The following is a 22,079-nucleotide window of genomic DNA, read 5'->3' on the forward strand; positions in this document are numbered from 1 at the left end:
TTCTAATCCAAGGGAATTAATAATGTTTTTACTTTTGTTGTTTTTTTCACAAAGGTGGTATTTTTATTATAACTATAAAAGAAATCTGCCAGAGGTGGGGAACTCTGGAAACCGTCTGAACTGGTGCATGCATTGACAGGAGGATGGATAGAAGAAACCCACTGTGGGAAAACCTCCAGTGACTGATATATTTCCTAACAGTCAGCAGGCTTGAAACAGGTAAGAAATATTGGATGTAGATACATCATGACACCACAGTTATCCAAACCACATAGCCAACAAAATAACTGTCCATAACAAAAGAGCCAAGAAAAAGGGCAGTTTTCTGCTGTGTTTTGTGCATTAACACATGCAGAGCAAATGGTAGGCTGAAATTTTGGATTGTTGTATAAAATTTGTTGTCTTTTCTTCTATTCCTTCTGCAACTGGTACCTTTCAATTACTGTGTCTCACTATTATTCAATGCTAAACTTCTTTCAGCAGATTATTGGTACAGACTTTTTGTTAGATGAGTAGACATCTTCTGGGATTATGAGGTCTGTTTATGAAGGACACAGCGGCACAAATAATAATACAGCTATAGGTAGGAAAATTAATTATAAACTTTTAAAAATTAAATAATTATCTCAATGCATTCTGTAGTGATGAATTTTTATGAGAAAATGTCATCTTGAAAATACAGTACTGTACGTTAAATGAGGAAATGATAGAAAGGGGATGGTGATGCAAACAGACTGAATATCTTATATTGAACACTTACAGGGTCTGATTCCAGGCTTGAAAAGTAATTGTCTGTTAGAAGAAAAATACCTATTACTTTATTATTCAAGAAATTCACAAGTGGGATAGGCAGCCAATGAAGACATTTCAATGCAAGTAGAGTGTTTATAGGAAAAAGTAATATTACCTTGGCTGATTTGCAAACACCCTCATTTAAAATTCTCTGACATTCAGTGTTAACAGATTGGCCTTGATTGCAGTAATCATCTCAGTTACAAAAGGCTTCTGCTATGTATAACACAAATGGTACAGAAGGTGCTGTTCTCAGCAGGCAAAGGTAAAACCAGATGAAAGAGTAATGATCCAGGAGTACAGCCTGGGTGATCACAGCTAATAACGAAAGCATTCAACTTCAATCAAAGTTTTAAGGGAAGAAACTTCTTACCAGTATAAATAGTGGTGATGCAGGTGGACCATATCTAATAGTTCTAACTGCAGAAAATTATTTTGATGCATCTGCACATGCCTGCCAGTTTGGCAATTCTTGGATCTGTGTGTGAGAAACTGAGAACCTGATTCCCCTTCAGCAATACAGTGAAATAAATGCAGATGAGACTTTAGACATGCTTAGGTCTAAAGACAGCAGGGAGCTGATTCTGTGATGGACAAAGCACTTCCCTTTACAAACTTTTTCCTTTTTTGATAATTTGTAGTGAGCACTGCATAGTGCACTGAGCACGCAGGTTTTCAGCATGGTAGCACTGGAACAGACAAACACAAGCCAAATTACTTCATTTGACTTGTGTGTACATCCAGAGCTCTGCAAGAAGCAAAGCTTTCTGCTGCATTGACAAATATCAGCTTTATTGAAGTTCTCATTCTGCAGAAAGGGAACTACCTGAGGCTTTGGGGATAGATTTCTCTCTTCTTATGAGGAGAGCTTGGTGATGTAACATAGTGAACACGCATAAAAATAAAAATTAAAAAGTTGCAAACATTTTCCTTGACGTGTCAGTGGAAAGTTGCTGAGATGGTTTTAATCTGCAAAAAGCAGGAGAAGAGTGTGTTCCTGTTGTGGAGAGCTGTGACTGATTTACAGCACACCTCCAAAAGCCTATCTACTCTCCTCATTTACAATGCAGCTCAGGTCACCTCCTACACATCATGAGAGAACAGACAAGTATTTATTCTTCTTACACTTGCCTAAAGTAGAGGAAATGGTACAATTTCATAAGGCTTTTTTTTTTTTTTTAATATGTATCAGATCAAAAAATAGACTCAGACCTTACTTTAAATGGATTTGTGTGTCAGCTTTTAACTTCCAGCAGAGATGTTAGTGGCAAAGCAGATTAGAAAGCTGAAAAGGCAGTAGGTGGACAGGAGTTCAGACAAATAAGGTTGGGAAAATATCCAAGCAATTAGCATCAGCAAGAGAGTTTATAATTTAATTAAATTATGAAAAGAGTAATGGGTCAAGTGATGAAAACAACAATACAGCCTTTCAAGGCAATAAGGATTAGAGAAGCCATCTTCCAACTCACAAAAAATCAGTCCTTCATTCCAGCAACACAAGAGCAATTGTAAATTCTGTTGATTAAGTTTGCATGCAGTGAGATATTAGATTTGCTCTAAGCCTCTGTGATGCCTACTTTAGCCTACTGTGCCACAAGTGCACAGTAAATATTCTGAATAATTTTATGCCCATAGGATGCCTATGGACCACAACAGTGAGTTGAGGTCACCATACAAAAAAGAACTATGAAAATATTAGGATTGTCTAAAAGTTTTATTTTCTTGATCTTTTTGCATCACTAAGATACAGGCTGTCAAATTTAACACCGAGTCTAATAATTGCTGTGTAGACACCATAGAAGCAAAACCATTCCTGATTTCTAATGGCCTCTCAGACTGAGCCCATTCTGTAGCTCTTCCTTCCCTGCCTTGTACCTTTGCTTTCACCTTTATTCCCCATGAGCAGATGGAGCCAGTTCCTGATTGTCCCATACAGAGTTTTAGGAGTAGAATTTCTTTTGGTATTCAAAATATTTTTTCCTGTTTCTGAGTAGCTTTATACCTGTTGTTTGTTTTGCTTTATATAGCTAAATTTCTTTACATCACAACAGCTTTGGAGAAAGTATGCAAGAAGAAAGCAAGTGAACTTTTAATATACATGCAACAGCAGCACCTGATCTGAGGTTTTAAACTAGATTAATTGCCATAGCCCTCTTCTGATGCCTTTTAAAAAAACTGCAAGTGGTCCAGAGATTCCTTGGAGCTTTATGATATTATCCTGCTCACAGTAATAATACTATTACTGCAGTTTATGATTAATAGAATTACTCAGATATCTAGCTGATAAGCCTTTAGTCACTTACTTTGCCTTTTAGCAAAATGGAGTTGACTCTCCAGGTCACCAAGGTATTTGTGTTGTTTCCTGTTTCATTTCTTCATCTCTTTGGTGCCACTTGTTCTGCTCAGGAGTTCAAAATCACTAATAAACATTAGCAATTGCCAGCAGTTTGTATATGGGGTAGAAATAATAATAATACAATGGAATGAAGATTTTGAGCTTGAAAACTCTGTTTGGTCTAATTAGACGGTGCCAAAAGAGGAAAGAGATAGGGATACTAACAGAAAATATTTCTCCTAGACCACACTGACATGAAATCTGGTATTTAATTAAGGAGGCCAACACACCATTGAATGAAGCAAATGAACCTCCTACCAGAAAATGAACTGGTTTAGTGTGTAATAGTTATTGGAGATATTTTGTCTTGTGTCCACATGTAATCCTGGGCCAAAAACTTCCCTAAACCTTCTTTAGGTTTTCAGTGCTATTGCAGAGGTATGAAAGAAGGATCTATCCCTGCACTGAACTTTCTTACAACTGCAGCCCTATAAACCTTGTCACTGTCTTCAGCAGCCCTTGATTAGTGACTACTTTACTGGTGATGAAAAGACTTGGAAGAATAGTTGTCGAACTACCTGAATATCAGCTAAAATATTATTATTATTATTATTATTATTATTATTATTATTATTATTATTATTATTATTATTATTATTATTATTATTATTAATAATAATAATAATAATAATAAAAAAAATCAGCAGTAGTGGTTTCATTTATATAATTAGTTTTCTACGTTTTAGCTACTGTGCTAAACAGGATATTTTGATCATGCAATGCAAGAGCTGCATTATGTTCTTCAAGTGTTGTAATAAGCTGAATTGTTAAAATCCTTCACATTTTTCCTGTATCTGGACTGCAGCAGTTGATAGAGAAAGCTGCTAACACAGAAGAACAAGAAATTCCCACATGAAAAAATATGAACAACAAATAGCAGAGGACTGTGTTTGATGCATGAAAGAGCTACAAATACTGAACAGATAAAGTGGGGCTTATTATCTCTTACTTTGTGCTTCAGGAGTTTGAATATGCTAAGAGACTCAAGAGTTGAAGTGCTGTAGCAGGAGTAATCTGGAGAGCAAGAAACATTGCCTAAGTGCCAGGACTGCCAGGCTGTCACATTCCTACCTGGGCTGGCTCTCTAACAGAAGCATGGCCTGAGGTCTGCAAGTGTCTTGAATACTGTGCATACCACTAACAAACTCTGAAAATGTTAATGCTCCAAGGGTTAGGAAGATTTTCTTTTTTTTTTTTCCTTGTTTTTTCTTTTTTTTTCCTTTTTTTTTTCTTTTTTTTTTTTTTTTTTTTAGTATTATTGTAAATAATTTTTTGTAAATTTTTTTTTGTAAATAAAATTTCGATCATTGTAGTTAATATCCAAGGTTTAGGGTAGCTTCTTTTGCCTGTAATTATAAGATGTCCAGGCTGGGAATGTATTACTTAAGGAGTGGGGGTGGGGTAAAGTATCTGTTTTTTTCCTTTAAATTCTTAATTAAGTTTCCTGTTCTTAATGCTAAATACTGAGCAAGGTGGGAGCCAGTATCTTCTGTAGTTTGAGAACAAGGAACTTTTCTCATGGTAAGAGTCAACACAGCTTTCCCATGAAAGCAAGCAAGCTTCTTGCTATGGGTAAACGGGGAAATTCCTCTCAAGTCAATGAAAATCTGTCTTTAAGGAATTGGTTAGCAAGTGGTTCTTGTTTTGAGTATTTTCCTTTTTTAGACCATTTGTCACTACTGGTCAGTCTAACACTTCCAGCAAGCCAGGAACACTCTGTTACGGAGCCACAGATACAAATACCCTTGTCCCAGCTAATGCAATATTAAATGCAAAAGAACTTTACAGTTCTGGGATATGTTTTCAAGTCTGAAAGAAGGCCATTTTTGTTAAGAAACATGCCAGGGGTCTGGAAACTGTTGTCATATGAGACTTAAAAATATGTTGTACAACAAGGATCTTGACTTTTCAGAGTTTGGGATGTTTTGGAGAGTGGCCTAGTACTTGCCTGTTTTTTTGTTTTGGGATCAACTACCCTTTGTTTAGTGGGCTTTCCTTCATTTCTAAAGCTACTTCCAGTTCCATAATTTTTTTCTTCAGATCTTCCCACGTTTCTAAGACCCCAAGATACATTATGTGCTCCTGACTAAATTTAGGATATATGTGTGGGGCCAAGCCTATTCTCTTATATGCTGCTGTTAAAAAGTCAGCTTTTTGTCATTCCCTTCTTCCTTTCCTTTTCTGTTTCTACATGAATTACTTCATTGGCAGGCTATAATTTGTAGTTTCCTCCCTGTAATATAAGGGCAAATGGTTCATTTTAATGACATAAATTATATGCAAAGGACATGCTTAAAGTTGATCAGGCTTACAAGCCTGCTCTTACAGCTTTACTTTGTACCTTATACAAGAAGAAAAATAATAAATTTTAAAAGAATGGCATAAGGAAGTGTGACAATTAAAATAGGTGGGAAGAGAGAAGGGAGATCTCGTTCTTGGAAACATTTTCCTTGGAAACGTAAATAACTCTAGATTAATCCCACACAAAATAATTTGTGATTTATCTCTCATTGTGTTAACACTGTAATTTTGGTGAAATAAAAGAGAAACAAGTATATAGCCTTTAATAATTATATAACCACCCTTCTGGACATGAAATTAAAGAAGAGAAAAGAAAACCAATCAAAATACCCTAAACAAAAAGAAGTGAAGTTTATAAAATAAGAAGCACTGTGTATTGAAATTTGGGACAGGGAGCCAGCTGCAGTGCAGCAACATGTCTGGGTAAAGCAGGAAACCCCAAATGCAGTGAGCTGCTTTGTAATTTAAGATCTCGATCTCAGTGCCTGTAACGCCAGTAATGTGTCATTTCTGGAAGCTAGGATGACACAAAACCTGTGTGGGAAGGAGGGAAAGCAACCTGCAGTGTGGGATTGTTTGCCTTTTAATGAAGGATAGCTGAGAAGTTAATTGTACCTACAGGTTTTTGATGAATGCAAGTAACCTGATCCTGTGAAATCTGTGGATGAAGTTCACCCTTCAGCTTCCTGTGAAGCTTGGCATGGGGGCTGCTATTGTGCACAGAATCACAGGAGACACCAGTGCCTGGGAGGCAGCAGTCAGCCCTTGTTTGCTTTCATCAGTCAGCTCCAGAGCTGTGATTAGGGTTCTCCCCAAATCATTCATGCTTTCCATAGGAATAACCAGCATCACTACATGATACATCCTTCTGTTAGTAGACTAGCTACTGCATTATTGAAATTCAATTATCTTATTTTAGGTATTGCTTGGAAGTTCAACTCATGTGCTTTAAGGAAAAGCAGCCACTGCATTCCTCTACCAAAGTGAGTGTACTGGTGTTAGATTTTGCTGTCTTCTTCAGTGACAATGTGAGTAACACCAGTAACATCAGTCCTCTTAGAACAAGGATCTTGGAGATCTTGGAGATCTGAGAATCATCACAGTGAAAAACACTAGGGACTACTTCTACCAAAAGCATAATTTGCTTGACAACATCATCTGGGTTTTTTTTGGGTTTGGTTTTTTTTTTGTTTTGTTTTTTTTTGTTTTGTTTTTTTCTTTTGTTTGTTTTGTTTTGTAACCTGACTGATTCCTTAATTAACTTAAAAATACCTCTGGCAACTCCTTCCTGGGTATTTTAAAACAACAGGGAGAAAAATCTTAATTGTCTAGCATAGTATGCTTTCCAAACATCAAATGAGAAAGTAGTGGGTAATTTGAAAAATAACCACCTTGACAATAAGAAAGAAATTAGTGCTAATTATAAGCATTCTATACAACATTTTTCTCTGAAATAACGCTCCCAAATATCTACTGGAAATCTGGCAGCTCCTCCAGACATAATGGACTCAGGTGCTCCCTGGTGCTCATACTCTTCTGTTCAGGTTGGTGGCCATGAGATTTATGACATGAAGATACTCTGTCTTTTCCCATTATATTTCAGAACTAGGAAACTGCAGCAATGGAGAATATATTAAAAAATGCACTCACATCAGAACCTGCCTACTTAGTTGCCAGAGTCAGAAAAACACTCTCAGACCATCAGTTAGCACAGCATGTCTTGCAGCAGCCTGCATTTGAAAGACTCCCATTAAACAGAGGAATCTGAAAAGGCTGACTTAAAACTGTGGAAAACAAAGTCTTTTTTCTGCTCTTCAAGAATATACCTGTAGTACTATAGAAGCCAAATGGTGTTTCCTGTGAGCAGTTCCCTCCCAGGTGACCCCAGCCTGCTGATTGCGCCTGTTTTGCCCTAGAGCATGACGATGAAGCACAGTTTCTCTTTTCTGTAGAAACTCATTAAAATCCAACCTACTAATGCTGTTTAAACATGAAAACTGGACAGTTATTCTTCTGCAATTTCTAAAATTTCACAGTCCCAGCAACAGGCTCAACTCATCTGGGTTTCCAAAGGCTGACATTGGCGTGTCATGTCTATAAAGTAGATTATATAACTCCTGCTTAAAGGAGTAACTACCATGAAAATAGTAGGGATCTTCATCCTGTAATATCAGCACTGTAATGCTTTCCTTCATTTTTACTTCTGCAGCATGAATGAAGAAATTCCTGTGAATTACTGATGTTTCAGAGCCACTGTAGACAGAACATCACAGTTCTGGGTGAAACCTTGGACAGACCTCATCAGTAGGAAAACTCCCAAAACAGCACAATATTTAACTTAAGATCCTAGTTTCTATAATCTTATGAGCTCACTGTGGATGGAATATAGGTACTGTAGCTCTGAAGCCCTTTTGTCCTTTTTCAGTTTTGTTAGCATAGATCAAAGACAATCTTGACACAAGTTAGTTTTCTTTTGTCACCCATTGATCACTCATATCAGCACAATGATGTTGTGCTGTGAAGCCAAGGTCAAAAGGCAAAGAAGAATAAATTACAATCACTTATACTGTAAATTAATTCAAAAGCTCCTTTGTGACTCAGTGAGGTATACTGCTAAAGTTCACAGACAACTTTTTTTTTAAATTTTTTGAGATAATTCTAGAAAAAGCAGCTTAAAATTGCTCTAAAAATTTCAAGCAAACAACCACATTCAAAGCACTGTTTTGGCTTAATATTATATTTTTAAAGGAAATTGAGATCTTTCCTTTACAAAAAATTTGAAGACCGTTTATTCAGGCTGAAACACAAATCTAGATTGAAGCTAACTGAACAAAAAAGATGAACTTAATAGAATCAGAGAGGGAGGATTCATACTGAAACAAGTTGACAACATAAATAATAATTCATTAAAGATCTTGGTTAACCTGAATGCACTTTGTTTTAATCACAGATAATTGTCCACTTCCATACTGATGTTTATATTCAGATTTATTTCAGTAGTCTCCATGGACAGCTCCAAAAACAGCACGTTTTTTTTAGCCAAGGGTAGAATAACTGAGTGCAATCCTCTCTTGATTTACATGGAGCCACAACAGTGATGTCAGATTAAGTTAACTTGGAAATTTAACTTATTTAGTAGTGGTCAGCTATGTGCATTACTCAGCTCCACTACACTGTTCATGATTCAAAGGAAATTAAAACCTCTGGTTCAGTTGCATACTATTAAAAGATTAAGTTTCACCCTTCCTTCCACTAAACAAGTATAAAGTCAGTTCTTATTGGCAGTGAAATCATATCCTTTGCATTTTACCAAATAGCAAGTATTTTCAGTCAGTGTTTAATATGCTTGCTGTTCTAACTGCTACAACCTATCTCATTCAACCAGTCAAAAATAGCATTCAAATGATGCTATTTGCTTTCTCCAGTTAGCTCAGGAACTCTTTCTAATTATGGTGGGATGTTATGTGCAGCTACACCTACCCTTGTCACTTCTTAACAGGGCCAGAGTAATAGCCAGGAGCACAGGAAAGGACATTCCAAGTAAAGCTTGTCCTACTGCCCTCTGGGAATGCCAGCCAGTGCTGGCTGTTAAAGCACAACCAGAAACACACCATGCCCATCCACTGATGCTGGTCCCAGATTCTCACCAGAGCACACCTAAATGCACTCACATATGGCATAAATTCTTCCTGCCAACAGATCCAGTTCTTGCAACATGGGCAAGGCCACAAAACATACTGCTGAGAGCTCTAGGCTGAAAACCTTCTCTTGTAACTGGGGTGCTCATGGTTGTCCCAGTGCTCCACATGAAGGAAAGAAGTCCCTCTAGGCTTCTGTGGTTTTGCAAATACCCTCGTGACTCCCATGGCTTTCTTTCCATTCACACCACACTTTAAAGGTGAGAAAATTTCTTCCAGGAGTACCTCACATTAGAATTTAACAGTTTAAAGACCACAGGTATGGCTCAGACCTGGACTTTGATTTTGATTTAATGTCTAGTGTGATCTTATCCCAAGAATCAAAATTGCCTGCCTCTGATAGTTATTTCCAATGTCATTTTATGTACCTATGAAAAGTACTTGTTTATCTGAACCTACACCAAACCAAATTCATCCCACCACTGAAGTGGTGTCACATCCAAGAGCAAAAATCTCAGGGTATTATAGGGAAACTTTCTATTGACTTCATCCTGTGCTAGCCTGAACCTTTATTTGGCAATTTTCCAGAATGATGAAAACGGGACAAAAGGCATGTGTCTTCTCCTGGGAGACAGAAAGCATCTCATATGCTCTCATTCAAGGTTTCAAACAATAATTCTCCTTTATAACTATGTATTGTTTCTGGCAATAATTACGGATATAAAGCCAGATAAGTTTGGTGTAAATTAGCAGCACTCTGTGAAGTCACTGGACCTGTGCCAGTATATACCAATTGAAGGAATGACACATAATGTGATGCTCTGGAGCTGTGCCAATATATACCAGCTAAAGGCATGGCCCATAATTCTCTACATCAGTATCTTTGTGCTGCACTCCTTTATCAACAGCTGCTACATATCCTAAAAACAGAGAGTCCTGTCTCTTAAGGTTTGTGAAGCACAGGCAATTTTCTTATTACAATTATTTTACAGGGTCTTTGAGAAACAGACACCATATGTAATTAAGGTTTCTGGGCCCTTTCCCAGTGCACATAAAGAAAATGCATTAGATCCATGCAGTGTTTTTGCATGTCAAAGGTGGTTTGGTCCAAGTGATCTGGTATCCTTCTAAACGCTAAAAGATGCAGAGAGCTGCTCCCTTCAGTTCCTCATACACAGGCATGTGGTACACAGGGAGTTCTGACCATTGTACTGCACACAAAAGGCACAAGAATCTCCTACCCACATCTGAGGTGCACTTGAAGACAAGTGCTTGGGCATAGGGCATGCTTATATTTATTCAGTTATTAATATAATTTTGTATGTAAATGTTTGATGAATTTGACTGTGTATGTATTAAGATGATTTAATGGGGTTTTTTTCTTGCTTAAAGGTAAACTACCAAATTTTAAGCTCCTGAAGGTATAATTAATAACATTTGCAGTCTGCAGTTATGGTGTTCTGCCCTGTATTCTAACACAGGACATGAGTTTTGCTCCAAGGTATTTACAACTTAATGTTGCAACAGGTAGTAATTTTTTTTTTTTCTGTCCCTCATCTATTTTATTCTGGAGTCAGCTACATAGCTAAAACCTGTAGCTGCCACCCCCAGACTAATACTTGAGCTAGACCACCTAAAAGCACTTCTCTTACACAAATAAAAATGAGGACAATTGCTAAGGATCTGTGTTTCTCAGCAGACAATAGAGCCTTTGTTCAGTTGAAATGTGCTTGGGTTTTGTTGGGTGGTTTTTTTTCACCAAAAGAGTGGTAGCAAAAGTACAGCCTTCCCATTTTTCCTTGGAGCCTGGGATCAGTAGACTGTTGAGTGCAATTTCTTGCCTTATCTAAACCTTTCAGTGATGGTCACTCGGGAGCAGACAGGCAATACCACAGACGTTCCCAGACAGGAAAAAGTGGCCCCAGAGGAAAAGATTGAGCAGGTCTCTGTTTAAATGGATCTGACAGCTTTGCTTAGGGAAAGATGTTTGTCCCTGTTTATGGACGTGTCCTTTTCCCCCCTTACGATTCCCAGGCCCGGCATTACATTTACTGTGTGTCTGACTGTCTGGTTAGGGAGCCGGAGGTCGTGTGTCCCACAGGCAGTGGGGATGGGTGAGAAAGAAATCCACCAAGGCTGCTATTCACAAGGGGCTTGAGTCTTTTCCATAACATTTCCATTATCCTATTTAAAGTTTAATACCCCAATGACAGAAGTCTCTCTGTTCATGCCCATGGAAGTATCTGTGTCTGTCCTAACCTGCACATGCACATATATTTTCACACGAGCCCTGCATGTCAAAAATATCAAAACCATTCTACTGGTATTTAAGTTACAAAAGGAATCCATTGGTAATCAACTGTTTGTACTGATTCACAAATTTGTTTTTCCAAGCTGTGTTTTATATTATTTTACTTGTCATATAAGATAAAGACTATTATTTTTAAACAAAATTATTCTATAGACTTTTTTTTTTTGCTGTCAATATTTGCATTTTGAGGACATCTAACAGAAGTAAGAGAATCTTCAGCTAGAGTTTAATTTTAGAAAGGAAATATGGTATCATGCTTGAAGATTTTCTTAATCAGTCAGATTTGTCCTGACTTTCAACTTTAGATAAGAAAATAGACCATTTTGTCACAAGGTTTTGGTGTGTGTGAGGTTTAGTGCCAACCAAAAATGGCTCCCAGTATTTTAGTTATTAAAGTCATATTTGATGGTGATTATAGCTATTTCCTGCATAAAATGAAGCTTCCACAAATACTTAATAAGTCAAAAGAAGTCAAATAAATTGCAGGCCTCTGGAAATATGAAATAAATTATTATTTTTCTGAGATTTGAATATCCCATCTACCAAGTTAAACATACACAGGAACTTACATTTATTCCTGATAATGTCTGAAACATCCTACATGCAATAAAACTTCACCAAATCATTGCTTTTATCTTCCAAGATGTTGAAGCTCTCTCTGTGTTCTTTCCTCTTTGGTGCAGAGGAGCCAGACACTTTCCCTGACTAGACAGAGTAAAAAATAGTCTGCTGTGATCACAGTATGAACTCTGACCTTTCTTTAAAAACCAGAGACTTTTATAATGTTTTCACTTACTTTAGTCAGTGGTTTTGGTGAGATTTTTGCTATAAACTTCGAGAGAAATATAAGTATACATATATACATACATATATATATATCATAGGTAAGTTTTTTTAATGCTTCTCTAATAAGTTTTTTCTAAATTGTTATCTAAAAAGTACTATGTTTAATAATGTTGCTATTAATCAGAGAAATTTGGCTACTGAAAAATTATTGATATTGAGCTCCATCCACATATTGAAGGAATAATCTTTTGAAAGTGCACTAGGCCAGTCAGAGATAAAAGGAACTTGAAAAAATTACAAAGCAATGCAAAACAAAGCAAAAAGTTGTTCCAGTGCTTTTTCTCCTCTTTCCCACAATCTTGTGTTTCTGAAATAATTGCCTGAGGAGATTGATCCAAACCTCTCTGAAGATTAAGAGAAAATGTGCTGTGGAGCTTTTGTCTGAGCCCTGTAGGTGCTCCTAGTGCCCCAGGTTTCACAGCCCACTGTGGCTGCCCATGCAGAGTGGCTACACTTGGTGTTTGCAAGGCATTGATTAGCACATTGCATTGATTTGTGACCATTGGTCCTGATAGCCCTGTGCACTTCATCTTAAACTACTTCCATAAGCACAAAAGAGGGTGTCTTTCCTCTGACTTCAGTGAATGTGAGTAAAATCAGATATAAGAAAAGTATTTTGAAATAACCATCATGGCTACCAAAGAAGGCACAAAATCTAGTAAGATGTGGCACCATTGCAGTTCACAGAACAACAGAGAAGGGGAGGAAAGCTTAAAGTCCACAGTAAAAAAAAAAAAAAAAAGTTTAATCCTTGATGCAGACAGAAACAATTATTTGCCTGCAGCTGTTCACTGGAAGGAGCCACAAAATTGTGAACACTGTCAGCTCATGATCTATTTTGTCATTGGTGTACACACTCAACAAAATAATGGCAGGATGCTAATTATATTGAACCATATACTAAGGTTCTAGTTAATTTTCAGCTCTGGAAAAGTGTCATGAAATTAATCAAAGGTAGAAACTGAAGGACTTGGTCTCTTTTAGCTTACAAGCAGGCCTCTACCACATAATTCTCTGGCCAAATGGGTTTGGGCAGCTGCAAATTAGAGTTTTGCTTGTTTGTTTTCCTTAATGAAAATTTCGTTTAAAATCCCAGAGATACAAATTATTTTCAAAAGGCACCATAATCAAAGCCCTTAGTGTCCACCTGACTCATCTTTCACATCTGAAAAGTCTTTCTTCTCAATTCAACCAAGCTTTCAGCAAATGCTACTGTACACAGTTCAGTTTGATGGTTACTACCAGGAGTGCAACTAAACTGGACATCATCTTGTCTTGATGACAAGATGATGTCAAGATGATCACATGCTTGCCTTGAATATCAGTAGAAGGAATATAAAAGTTCCTTGTGGCCACCCCCCAATTCCAGCATTTTCACAGCTGCTCTCCTGCCCATATATAGTATCTTCACATCACACATATCACTGCTTCTTGTTGACTGCAGGAAGAAGATAATTCCAGATGGATTTCCTGCACCAGGTTGCTCTCTACAGAGAATTCAGGGGTTGAGGGGGACTCCTAAAGAGGACAGGCAGGACTCTTTGCCCTTTGGCACCAGATGACTTTTCAGCTGATCCAAGTATGATTAATCAGAAAACGCTGACCTAATAACTTTTTCCCTGCCCTTTCATCCAGCAAATAATCTGAACGTTTGTCTCACGTTCACTCCTGGTGAAGAAATCATGTATTTCTAAAATGCCTTGTACAAATGCAAACATACCTATTTGCAATGGTATCCTTCACCTCTGAAAATGGGAATGAGGCAGCTAAGCTCAGCTGCTCTCCTTTCTCCTCAGTCCTCTCTTTGGACTATTGGGAAGGTAAGAGATCTTGAAGACCTCTGGCATTGTGACACTTACTCAGTTTCCCTCCTCGTTTGCTCACAAACACACCTTTAAGCTTCTGAACAGCTTACCATTGCCTTCAGTGGGTGTTGGATTGGGCTTGCAGGTACAACTCCAAATCTATTCCCAGCGAGGGAGTGTTTCTGGCCCCTGTAAATTGGTAATTTGAGATTCTCTGCTTTTTTCCAAACCTAAGAGCTACAGCTATGGCAGACAAAGTGCTTGAGCCACACCAAGAAACCAACTAGAATAATTTTCTTCTTGAGAACTAATTAGGTTAAGTTGGGTGCTCTGCTCTTAGGGATTCAATCACAGAGATGAGAGCAAGAGAAGCCTAGCTGGTTTGGCACAGGCAACACTAAGGGCTGTGATTGTGCTGGTCTGTGAGAAACCTGGGGCTGGCGAGCAGTTTTCATATGATGTCACCTTTCCCAGATATGTGAAAAGGTTGCAAGGACCTATGGCAATCCTCCCAGAAAGGCTCGGTCTCATTGCTCCTGGATGCAGAGTGTGTGGCTGCCTGGGCACACACCTCATTAGGAAGATACGTGTAAGGCAAACAAACCCCACTCCAGAGGGTTTATCTCACGGCACAGAATGCCGCATGCCCCCGGATCAAAGCTGGTGGGAACAGATGCTGTTAGCAGAGCAGCAGCTGCACTCAGATCCTGTCCACACCCTTCCTGTTTGCAGTGGCCTACCCAGGGACTATTATGTTCCCAACAGGGCGATGATTGCCCCTCCTTCCCACCCCTGCTGCCACTCTCCAGGGAGGGTGTACTGGCGCTCGCCTCGCTGTCTGCCTTTGGGTTCTCATTGTTTCTCTCGGAAGGTGCAGATAGTGGGCTAGACACTCCTTGGCTGGTGCTCTGATAAGGGTCTGGAAATTGTTCTCATGTGCTGCACAGAAGCTCGCTTGAAAGAAGGAACTCTACCCAAAATAACAAAACTGACCTCAGGGCTCATTTTTTTTCTTTCAATTAAGGAGTTTGAGCCTGTCCAGATTGGAAAAAAAGAAAAGGTCAGTGTGGCCAGACTGTATCTTTGAGTGGACTAGAGTAAAGTGGTATGCAGTTAGTGATGTTACCGTTCTTTCTTGCAAGTGCACTGGAGACTACATTCCAGCTCTGCATGCAAGGAAATCTCTATTTCCTCATTGCCCTGCAAAGACTTGATTGTTGTCCAAGTCATTTATATAAAGTTTGGCTTAACCAAAAAAACCCTAACTGTGAGCAACAGTAGTGTAATCGTTCTTCGGTAGAGTGGAGAGAGCTGCACTCACACTAAAAGGAGGTGACTTGGAAAGCAGAGCTTCACCAAGAGGACCTGGGCAAGGAGGAAGCATGTTCCTTTTCATTCTGGCTGTCCAGTAACCTCTGATCCATCCATTAGTTTATGATGGGTTCAACGTGTAAAACACAGCAGATTTGACTCTGATTTTCACTTGTGAAAAACAGGAATACTTGCTAAAGATAATAAATGGAATTTGGATTTTAAAATGCCTTCTGATTTGCATCTGTAGCAAAGAGAGAAATCCTCTGTCAGCTTTGGTCTGGCATTGTCAAGTAGCAACACAAATATTCCTACAGGTAAAACAGTTCCTATCTTGCGTCCAGTGAAGCCTAATTAGTTCAGAAGAGTCATCATCTTCAAAGACCATTTAAAATACACTGCTAGCAGGTACCATTTGTGGTTTATTTTTTCCGTGGTGCTTGCAAGTTCAACAGCAAATCTGATACACGTGGATATAATCTAAAGCCATTTCTCTCAGAACAAATATGATTTTTCCCCTTTACTGAGCCATAGTGGGGCCACATTTGGTCTCAACAGTTCAAGAAAGACAAGGAGCTACTGGAGAGGATCCAATGGAAGGTCACAAAACAGAGGTCCATAAAGATGATTAGGGTTCTGGACCTTGTCTCTTACAAGTAGACACTGAGCGAAATGGACCTGTGTAGTCGGGAGAAGACTGGAAGAGGATCTTATCAATTCATATAAACATCTCAAAGGTAGGTGCCAGGAGGATGATGCCAGTATCTTCAGTGGTGCGCAGCAACAGGATGAGGAGTAATGGCCATAAACTGAAACACAAGAACTTAACATAAGGAAGAACTTTGCATTGAGGGTAGCAGAACACTGAAACAGCCTACCCAGGGAGGTCAGAGAATCTCCCTCTCTGGAGAAATTCAAAACCCACCTGGACTCGCTCCTGCATAACCTGCTCTAGATAACCCTGCCTTGGCATGGGTGTTGGATTAGATGATCTCCTTCCAAATCTTAACTGCTCCGTAATTCTGTGATTATACCAAAAAAAATTAGATTGCCCACTAACTTAACTTCTTGAGACATCTTTGTTTGCTGTCTTGCTATATCACAGAGGTGGAAAGAAAGCAGTAACCACACTAATGACAAAAAAGTCAATTGCACTCACATCAAAGAGAATCATAGGATGCTCCAAGTGACCCAGCCAGTGAGTGAACAGACAAAATAATGATAAAAATACAATTAGCTGATAAATATTAAGATGTTTTGTTGCATTTTAAGATCTCTTTAAGGAAGACGAGATATGAACAACTCTTTAAAAACCTGATTTGTAAGGTAACTCATTCAGAATTACAGAATTACAGCAGAAAGTGACAGACATTTGTGCACTCTCAGAGCTTTATTGGTCCATGGGTCACCTATTCTCTTATAAGCTTGTCCAACCTCCTCTCAAAGTTCTGGCCTTTGCCTACTCTTTAGTACAGGATGTTGGATCAGTGAGAGAACTTTTGCCAATTTCCATGTCCCCAACATCTTTGCATCATACTTTTCCCAATTCAACTTCTGTCCTTGCAACCACCATCAAACCCTCTAGATGATGCTTCTAATAGGAGTGCAAAATGTACTGGCACCCATGACTGTATCTGTGATGACAAAACGTGCTGAGATCTGGGACTGTATTCTCAATCGTGAACATTTTTAACTTTCTGAAATGTTCCTGGCACAGTTTAGTCATGCCAATTAGCAATTCTCCCAAGGCATTCCTGGTCACAGCTCACATGGGGCTTTTTCCCAACAGGCAGCCTACCCTAGACACCCTACTTTGGTGGTTAACAGAGTTCAATAACTGCAGATGTGGCCAGGCTGTATCTCCAACTTTGGAGCCAGACAAAGGGCTGTTTAATTTACTGATATAGATGCAGCCAATGGCTTTAAAAAAGCCTTTCAATGTTTTCCTGATTAACCTTTCCCTGAAATAATACTACAGAGGGAAACTCCCCGCTTACAAATCCTGGATTAGGCTGTCTCTTTCCTGGGTGTTTTCTCTCAATTTGTTATGTCCCCTGACAGCTTATTTGTTTTCCCAGTTGTGCTTTCCTATCTGCCAATTTGTGCAAGTTGCACTGTCCTTTCCTACTTCCTCTGTCTCCGGTGTTTCATCTCCCACCATCATTTTACACTGTGGCATCTGTGGGAGGGGGTTTCCTTTCTTCTCATCGCAGTTCATAAGTGCTGAGTTATGGCTCCACAAGTGGGAATGGGGAGGAAGGAAGGCAGCTCTGCCTGGTGCTTGGTGTTGGTCCCTCTCCTGTGCAAGGATTGTCCCATGATGCTGCCACACTTAAGATGGGATAGATTTTGATCTCTGCTGTCAGCCTTTTTCTGGCTTTGTGTTTTTTCATCCAAAGTCTCTGTAAGGCAAGAAGCGAGTCTCTGTCCTTCCTTACATAGTTTGCTCCTCTGCACAGTCACAGCATTAGCAGGGCGGTGCAAAATATCTCCTGGGCAGAAACACACCAGGCTGCCAGGATGGTATGTCCAGTTTCAAATGCCTTGAATCCCTTCCCACTGTGGAATGAGTCCCCTTGTTTCTTTTCTCTGAGCAGTCTGAGTAAGAGGATCATTTGAGCAATAGAATTGTCAGATCTAATGCAGCAGAAGCCACAATGTGCCCATCTCATTTTGATCATAGGAAATGTCCCACAAAGGGACAGATTGTCTCTCCTCTCTGGAGGAAGACATCTTTGCAACCTTAACCTTGTCTCTGACAGCTGGAACTGGACAGGATTTCCAATGCAATTCCACATTTTTTTGTTTTCTATTAGCTGACCATAAATGGCTTTACAGTCAGGGTACGCAGGACACTTTTCTAAAGCGATAGAGGGATGTAACTCTGACCTTCAGATTACATTCTGGGGGCCAAGTACACAGTTTGTAGTTGTCTTGTCTTTTTCTTGGATCTAGCTCCAAACAGCTACTAACTGTGAAATACAATTCAGAGAGCTAAAAGTCACAGAAGGAAAGAAATAACACAGATATTAATGGAATTGCTGCCTTATGACTGCTGTCTCCACAGCTAGCCCAGGTCAAGAAACCAACAGGAAATAATGTCTTTACAATACAGCACAATCGAGCAATAACATCAAGATATTTTGGAAGACAGGTGACCATTGTGTTCATGGCTGAACATGTATGCACAAGCCGCAAGTATGGGCAGAAGAACACACACACACTGCAGGAGGTATGAAGTGTCAGAACACTGCAAAGTCCATCTGCAGAGAAGTGATGCTTGGGTGTGTTTTCTGCCTAACAAATTTCTAAGTGGTTTTTTTTTTGTTTTTGTGTTTTTTTGGGGTTTTTTTGTTGTTGTATTATTTTCTTAAACATCTTTCAGGGCCCCAGCATAAGCCAAGAGCCATTACATATATGTAACTGTGTGTTTCATCCTCCAAAAGGCTCTTCCTGGCAGAATGGCAGAGAATACTAAGGTGTACAAGAGCTTCATATTGCTCTTTTTTTTCTTTTCTTTTTTTTTTTTTTTTTTAATGGTAAATAAGTGTTTCTGGATAACATGCAATACTGAAGAAGTTAAATTTTATCCTAGTTGATGGCTATGCTGGGACCAATTTCTCCTAGATTTCCTAAGAACCATTGCTGCTTAGTCCGTAGATTCCAGTAAGTTCTGTATCCAAGGAATAGAGTTGGATACAAAAAGCACCTGTGTTTACCAGTCACAGTATTACTATCATGGGAACTGATGCTGAGAAACTCCAAGACTGAGCTGATATTTGAAGACATTTCTGTGCTACTACAAGTTGAAATAACAAGGAAAGTGGACCACAAGGCTCTCTTCATGATAAGAGAGCTGGATGCTCAGGGACCTCACCTTCTGCTTATCTGGATCCTTGACCCCGCCTGCAGAATTTAATCCACATGCCTACGACTGCTGGAGACTTATCTCTCGCAGGAGGAATTTGCCTGTCCCTCATGCACCCATCTTACAGCCCACTTACAAAGTGGATTATGGGACTAACACTTCAACGCTCACAAGTGGGAAACCTGAGAGCAGGTCATGGTCTCCATCACAGGCGAGGTGTAACAGAGTCAAGTGGGAGGTCAAGCAGAACTAACTGGGTGAGGCTCAGCATGTTTCATGGATCTTCCCAGCCACAGAGGCTCTAAGTGTTATCAGTGTAAAAGGAACAACAAAATAAAATTTAGTAGCTAAATAATTACTTATTTCATTGAATGTAAGTAATTTTGTCCTCCTGATCTCTTTTCTAAATTTGATCTTTTGAAAATAATTTTATATAGATAATGGAGATTCCTTCCCAGGGCATCCTACAGCCAGCAACACTGCTTGGGCTAGGGAAACCAGGAAGAAAAGCCTTCTCCCAAAACACTGGCAAGTTGCAGATGAGGAGGGAAGGGACACAGTGTAAAATTACAAGCTGTTTGAGAGGAGACATGTCTTCCATCCTAAGAGGAAATATGAGCTAGATGATAATTTGCTTTGTTTGTCCAATACACTGTATTTCGGTCCAAAATAATTTCTTCTTCTTCCTCTCCCATACTGGTATATTAGTAATTTTCCGTATAGTCTATATGTGGCAGTCGTAGAATGGTATTTAGGATACATTCGTTTTTCAGAACTCTTTTGTTGTACCTGAACATATTGATTCCTCCCACTGCCCCACTACACAGTATTCCATTATTCTAAGGGAAAGCTGATAGTTTACTTTTGGTTATGACCTTCTGAGCTTTATATGGAGCACACTATTTCTTAAGGCTTGTGCTGGGCCAGTTGTGTCTTCCATCCTCTTGGTGAACTGGCAGCCAGTGAATAACATTTCTTAAAAATGGAGGACTTTCCTGAGGAACTTCTCTAGCAACTTCTTGAGTCATTAAGTGCTGCAGGGGAGAGAAGCAGGAGGCTGTGATCACTGCAAGCAAGGATTCGATTTTGCTTGGTGACACATGGCTTTCTAAATTAGAGGGCTCTGAATAAAATAAAAAATATCAAAGCCATGTGTCTGCTTGTGGGTGCCACATTCTTTAGGATCACAGTGGCCGTCCTTCTGCACGAATGTCACAGAAACGGCTCAGTTTCATCCCACTTGAATGATGTGGCAATGTTGTGAAACAGAGTGGAAAAGCATCCCAAAAACCGTCAAGTGAAGAAGCTGCTGGAGAGCTGGAAAGCGGCTGTAGAAACCCAAGTGCTGTCACTTTAAAAGGGTGATCGGCCTGTGTGCCTTTGAAATCATTTATCACAGAAGCCGTAACATCTGCCACCATCTTGGATTCATTCGAGAAGTGCGTCTCAGTAGCCATTTTAAACATGTTTGTTTTCAATTCAAAACACATAATTAAATACAGGCTGGGGTAGAATATATGCCTTGAGCTGCTTTCTCTCACCCTGGTTCAAACATGGCTTTTTCACAAATATGTGCTTTGAATTGAAAGCTTTTTAATTTTTTTTTTCCTTTTTTTGGTTTTTTGTTGGGTTGGGGTTTTTTTTTTTTCCCCCTGCAGGGCCTGTTGTTTCTCAAGAATCAATTGAAAGTAACGCTGCAGATTTAAAGGAGCCCATCTGATAGGAGTTGGAGCATCCTGAGGCCACAGGGGCTGCCTGGTCTCCTGGGGCACTGAGCAGCTCCCTCTTCCAGCATGGATGGACCTTGGCCGTCACAAGCTGCAGCTGAAGCCTTGCTGTCAGAAGATTAAACTATGCCTTGTGTTTAATTTAGCCATTCCACTTCTCAGACAAGGGACACTCAGATGATCTGTTGTCATGGAAGGAATGAGCAACCTTGTTACAAGTCTCCGGAGAGGCTACCAAAAAGGTAGTTATGTCCTTAACATACTGTCCTTAATAAACGATTCACATCCCTTTTTCCAGACTATTAGGAGGCACTTCAGAGGGACAGCATGAAGACAGTACTTGGCTGTTAACATTGCATTCAGTTCAGCTGACTTTTGTCACCATCACTGACACGTTGCAAACAAGCCTGGGGAAAAGACGAGCAAAAGTTCAGGAATGAGCCACTCCAGACAGGCAGGGGATGGGTTGAACCTGCAGTTCTAATGTTATCTCCTAAAGAGACGGGAAGAAAAGCAAGTTGGTAATACAGGAATGAGTCAGACATATAGGTAGTGCAATTCTTTGTCCACCCTCCCAAAGAAGAAGAGGGATTTGTGTGAGGCTGGGACAAATCCATCTATCTGAAAATTCAAGTCACATGAGTTTCCTGAATGACCAAGGTGCTCAGATGCTGGGGCTACATATGTGCTGGTGCAACATCCCCTTTTCTCAATTCAGGCAGGCAAAAGAAAATAGGTGGGTACTTGGGGATTCTTAATAGAGACCTGCTTCCCACCTCTCTGCATACTGCGGTTCCTGCGTTGAGGAAAACCAGGTCTGCAAGTGAGCCAGGATGTGCAGCATGCTTTAACCACCAAATTTTGAACTGAGATGGCTTCTGAATGATGAGTGAGCTGGGGCATTGCAATGTATCATAGTAAGCAGGTATGTGCAGCTCACACTAAAGAAATACAGAAATAGATTATCTCAGATTTCAGTAACTCTATGCTTTTGAACATGACACCTTAATTTTAAAACACAGTGTATCTGAGGCAGTTTTTCTTTCCTGAAGTTGCCTGTTAGTTCACCTGAATTCAGAACTCTG

Source organism: Taeniopygia guttata, chromosome 3 (assembly GCF_048771995.1).
Source record: "Taeniopygia guttata chromosome 3, bTaeGut7.mat, whole genome shotgun sequence".
Lineage (NCBI taxonomy): Eukaryota > Metazoa > Chordata > Aves > Passeriformes > Estrildidae > Taeniopygia > Taeniopygia guttata.